This window comes from Protobothrops mucrosquamatus, unplaced genomic scaffold (genome assembly GCF_001527695.2).
Source record: "Protobothrops mucrosquamatus isolate PMUCROS unplaced genomic scaffold, P.Mucros_1.0 scaffold2061, whole genome shotgun sequence".
Taxonomy (NCBI): Eukaryota; Metazoa; Chordata; class Lepidosauria; order Squamata; family Viperidae; genus Protobothrops; species Protobothrops mucrosquamatus.
The window spans coordinates 193,688-198,771 of record NW_015388166.1 but is presented as its reverse complement, the minus strand read 5'-3'; the positions used below and the strand labels follow the sequence as shown (position 1 = coordinate 198,771).

The 5,084-nt window shown below is 38.7% G+C and overlaps 1 pseudogene; it reads right to left on the bottom strand.

Moving 5' to 3' along the window:
* Positions 1-317: 317 nt before the first annotated feature.
* LOC107294716 lies at positions 318-931 on the bottom strand (annotated as a pseudogene).
* Between the last annotated feature and the right edge of the window lie 4,153 nt (positions 932-5,084).

Below are 5,084 nucleotides of genomic sequence, written 5' to 3'. Positions count from 1 at the left end.
AACATGATTCATTTATTTCATAGGCACTGATTTAACAGTTGGTTTATATTAGTAGATATTAACATTTTTAAGCCTGTAAATAGAACTATCACACAAAAAGAAGGCAGTAATAGTCCACTGATACGACCATATATCAGTAAATCATAACTAATGTCATGATCAAAAACAGGTTTTAATTGTATTTAAAGAAAGTGAAGAAAAACACAATTGTACAAACTCTACATGTGACAGCAGAATAATGCAAAAGAAGTGCAAATGCTATGTAAGATTTATATTAAAATGATGATGCAAACCTAACAAAAATTCAAGAATTATAACTAGCTGTGATAGGGCGGGTAGAAAGTAGAGTAGGGATATCTGGTATGATGGGCTGTTTCTCCTGTCTGACCCATTAAGAAATGTCTGGCATTCAGCTGTAGAAATCCTGCCACCAAGTTTGTTGTTGGTTGGGAGAGACCTTTGCACAAGTTTTGCACAAATGACATATCAGGCCTCTTGTCAATTTGCAAGATTTCTGAAAGAGCCCATATGTAATTTTTTGCCAGCCTTAAAGTTTCAATTTTAGACAACTTTTGTGTTTTAGAACGACAAGGAACCACTTTCCTTACATTATCCAGTGCATCATTCAGGCCATGCATTCTATTTCTTTCCCTGGCATTTGCTTCCTGATGCCTGAATTTGACCCTATCCATTCTCATCTTAGGCATCTCTTTTTTCTGAAGAGTTCTCCTCCTGGGCAAACCATTTTCAACCTCTTCCTTTTTCTGTGTCTCCTGCTGGAGATTTTTTAATATTTGTCCCTAGGTACATAATCTGTTTTGAAAAGATTTCTCTTTTTTATTTGCTTGGGGTCCTCACTTTCTCTGGAAATGTTTCTGCAGATCTGGGACTCTTGCATTATAACAGGTTTGTAAAATGGTAGCATTAACATGTTATAATGTTGTCACCTGAAAGAATGACAACAGGTTTTTAGAGTGTTTGCTTGCATTTTAATATATGTATACACCCTAACCCTAATGCCCCTCATAAGAGATAGAGCAATTAAAAAAATAAAATATTGTTTGTTATTTTTACAAACTAATGCAAAGATATAGATTCAAATGCAATATAATTGTCAGAACAAAATACTGACACTTTTAACACTTTTTAAAACTGAAGTACTTCTCCTTTTTTAAAGTTTTTTTTAAACACAAAAGCTCATGATATTTAAACAGTGTGGACATCATTTAAAATAATACGGTAAAATGTACACATTTCAAGTATCCAAATGAATTTGAGTAGCAAAAAACACAATAATTTAATTTTTTTAAATATTTTTAGATGATGGGAAAAATCAACTTATATATTACAACAGGGGTCTTCAAACTTGGCCCTTTTATGACTTGTGGACTTCAACTCCCAGAATTCCTCAGCCAGCGTGCCTGGCTGAGGAATTCTGGGAGTTGAAGTCCACAAGTCATAAAAGGGCCAAGTTTGAAATTACAATGTTTTGCACATATTCTACAAATCACAATACATCTGAATTAATTGAAAGAATTAAAATGGAAAAGAAGGCAAATTAATCACTCAGTGACTTAATAAGTATAGAAACATTTTCTAATGAACAGTATGAAAATGTGTTATAAACAGGTTATTATTTTTCTATTAAAGTAGATCGGGAAAAGTAGCAAAAAATTCATAGAATGCATTTGGCAATACAGTTCATGTTCTTTCTTTATTTTAAAATGATAGGCTAAACATACTAAACAATGTTTTCTGATTCTAAAATAAAGTTATTTGATTTTTTTCCCTTTTCAATTAAAATAAAAATTAAGAAAGGGCAAACATAAACCTTTTTACACTTTACTGTAGCATCTGTGTTCTTCAAGGAACAGACATTTCCCTCCAGCTAATATTTGATAGGAATGGATTCAGGGTTCTGACTGCAATTGTGCATGTGTGTTCTGATTCCAGAATGAAAAAAGGGGGGAGAGAAATTGTTTGCTCATCATGAAAATATCTCTGCCCCCGAGGTCACCTTTTAAAGTGCCTTTCAGGTTTTTCTAGCAGATAAACACATGCATACAAATTCACAAATACAGAAGAAACCTTGAATCAGAGGCAGATTTTTCAATTTAAAAAACTAAGCTAAACTAAGCCCACCATAAAAAATATTAGCTCTCAGTATTGAGGGAAGTTAGCTCAGAGAAGGAAATATTAAAAAGACAGAAAAATATATTTTTCCTCAAAAGGATTTTTAAAACCAGAAACCAACCCTGGCCTCAAATCTCTTTGCCCCAAGCAGGAGCCAGCCCTATGCAAATGCAGATGTAAAACCATCAGAAAGTTTGTCAAGACAAAGAGACTTAAAATCTGCATACCCCACCCAAACTCTAGGAGTCATTAGCCCCATCACCAGGAAAGCAGGATATGATAATAGGATTAAACCACAGATATCAAGGCCTAGAAAAACACTCAGAGATATCCTCAAAGTTCATGCCACAGGAACAGGAAACTATTCCAAACAAAAGGCTAGAGGGGGTATAAAAACCTACTACCCATGTGCTCAGCCTCTTCTTCCCTCTGCTCTTTCTTGCAAGAACCATCTTTCTGCCTCCTCAATAAACTGTAACCTTCTTCCCAAAGCAGTCGCCATGTTGCTTATTTATCCCCGGCTTGGATGAACCAGGATGAAGACTTTACTTCTGACAATTTGGCACCCCAGAGATGGGACTCCAAGCTAACCTCTCCAATGGACTGAGACTGGTAAGCCCCATCTTGCCAGCAGCAGACCCCTTGTGTCTGTGGATGGGTTTCCCAGGCCTTGCCCATGTGGAGCCAGGGTAGTAAAGGGAGTTTTTGGGTTTGAGCTCAAGGGCTGCTTTGGAAAGAAGGTGAAGGGGAGTACCTCTAAATTTTAACTTTAAAGCCCAGGGGAGTGAGAGAAATGTGTGTATTTCTGTGTGTGTGAGTGAGAAGACCCTTTTCCCAATCACAGTTGGATTTTGCTCCTTCTGATCTTTCCCAGCCGCAGAAAGGATCTGTTTAATTGGCAGAACCTGGAAAGCATGGAGGTTTGGTCAGAGCGCAGAACCTTTTGTTAGGGAAAAGGGAGAGGCTGTGTGAAAATGAAATGGAATGAGTGGATGAAAGAATTGGATTTGGGCAACTAGCTGGTAAGGCCCTGTAAGCAAAGCAAAGCAAAGCAAAGCAAAGCAAAGCAAAGCAAAGCAAAGCAAAGCAAAGCAAAGCAAAGCAAAGCAAAGCAAAGCAAAGCAAAGCAGAGCAGAGCAGAGCAGAGCAGAGCAGAGCAGAGCAGAGCAGAGCAGAGCAGAGCAGAGCAGAGCAGAGCAGAGCAGAGCAGAGCAGAGCAGAGCAGAGCAGAGCAGAGCAGAGCAAGGAAATTAAGCCCCAGGCTAGGACCGTCCCTTACCTCTGGAAAGCAAGCAGAGGGCGTCCCAGACATTTGAAGTCTGCATACAGTGGTGGTGAAAAGTGAAGGTAAAGCCGGTAAGAGTGTCCCATACCTTCTGCAGGGCAGCAGAAGTATCCTCAACAGACTCATTTTTGGGTCTGAAACCGTGGTGGTAGATCCCTAAAGGAGTGCCACGTACTCTGTGAGGGATCCAGAGTCCTCCGTGGGTCCCTTTTTGACCCAAAACCGTGGTGGAAGGCGGAAGTCTCACAAGGAGGCTTCAGTGCGCCAGACCCGATAGAACCAAAGTGAACCCCTGCATATAAGGGAATCATGGGGTATTCTAGTTCGAGGGTCGAGATAGGCTCCCCAGTGTAAAGCTTGCTTGAGGCCTGGGACGGGAATCAGCTACCCGTTCAGGCAGGTATGAAAAAAGAGATAGGTAAAGAAACTATATGTTAAAAAATATATAGACTTTGCTTAGGGCTTTGCTGGGAAACTAATTTGGCTAAATAAAGGTACTTTAAGGGAAAATAAAAAATAGTGATTCTCTTTCTTTCTCTCTCTCTTCTCTCTATGCAACCACGTGGTATGTTTAAAATCTGTGCCTTCCCTAATTTGAGCTATCTGAAACTTATGGTGGGAATGACTAGGATGTGTAAAACTAAGACTTCTGTTTCCTTTTCTGTTCTCTTGTCTTTGTGTATACATGTTTGTCAAAGTCTGTGTGTGAGAGGTAAATGTGACTGTTAACTGTTTCAAATCCAAAGAAAAAAGAATTTTAAATTCTGCTAGAAATTCTGCTTAAAATAAGCCACAAAAAGGAATGATGGGTCAGTAGTTTTCTGGATCTATTCTTTTTTATGGGGTTTTTTTTGAAGATGGGAACTACATCAGCTCTTTTCCAGTCCTCTGGTAGTTCCCCAGTTCTCCAGGATCTTTGAAAAATATAGTTCAGTGGTTCTGAGATCACATCTGCCAGTTCCTTGAGAACCTTGGGGTGTAATCCATCTGGTCCTGGTGACTTGAACTCTTCTAGGCTGGATAGGTGCTCACTTACCATTTTCTTGCCTATCTTAACTTGTGTTTCTAATCTATTTTTTATGGTACTGTTTTTGATAAGTTGGACTGTTTGTTTTTTTATTCTTTTTTACTTTGGTCACAAGCCTTAGTTCATTTTGAGCCTTAGCTTTCTTCACCTCATCTTTGCAGACTCAGACTATTTGCTAATATTCTGCTTTAGTTATGTGCCCCTCTTTCCACTTTTTATACTTGTCCCTTTTATCTTTCAATTTATCAGAGAGTTCTTTATGCAGCCATGCTGGTTTCTCTTGAGAGCTATTATTTTTCTTCTTTGTTGGGTATTGTGCTGGACTGGGTTATGTTTTTTTTTTAAAAAAAATCCCAAGCTTCTTGAGTTGTTTCCCCTTGAGGATTCTCATCCATGGAATCCCTCCCAAGCTCTCTCTAAGTTTATTGAAATTAGCTCACTTAAAGTCCAAGACTCTAGTTTGACTGTGTTCTATTGCTTGTGCTTCCATAATGTTGAATTCCAATGTTGCATGATCACTCCCCCCCCCAAGGCTCCTGTGGCTTCAACACCTTCTATCACTTTGTCTTTGTTAGTGAGAATTAGATCCAATATGGCTAATCCCCTAGTTCCCTTCTCTACTTTTGGGAAAAAAAGTTG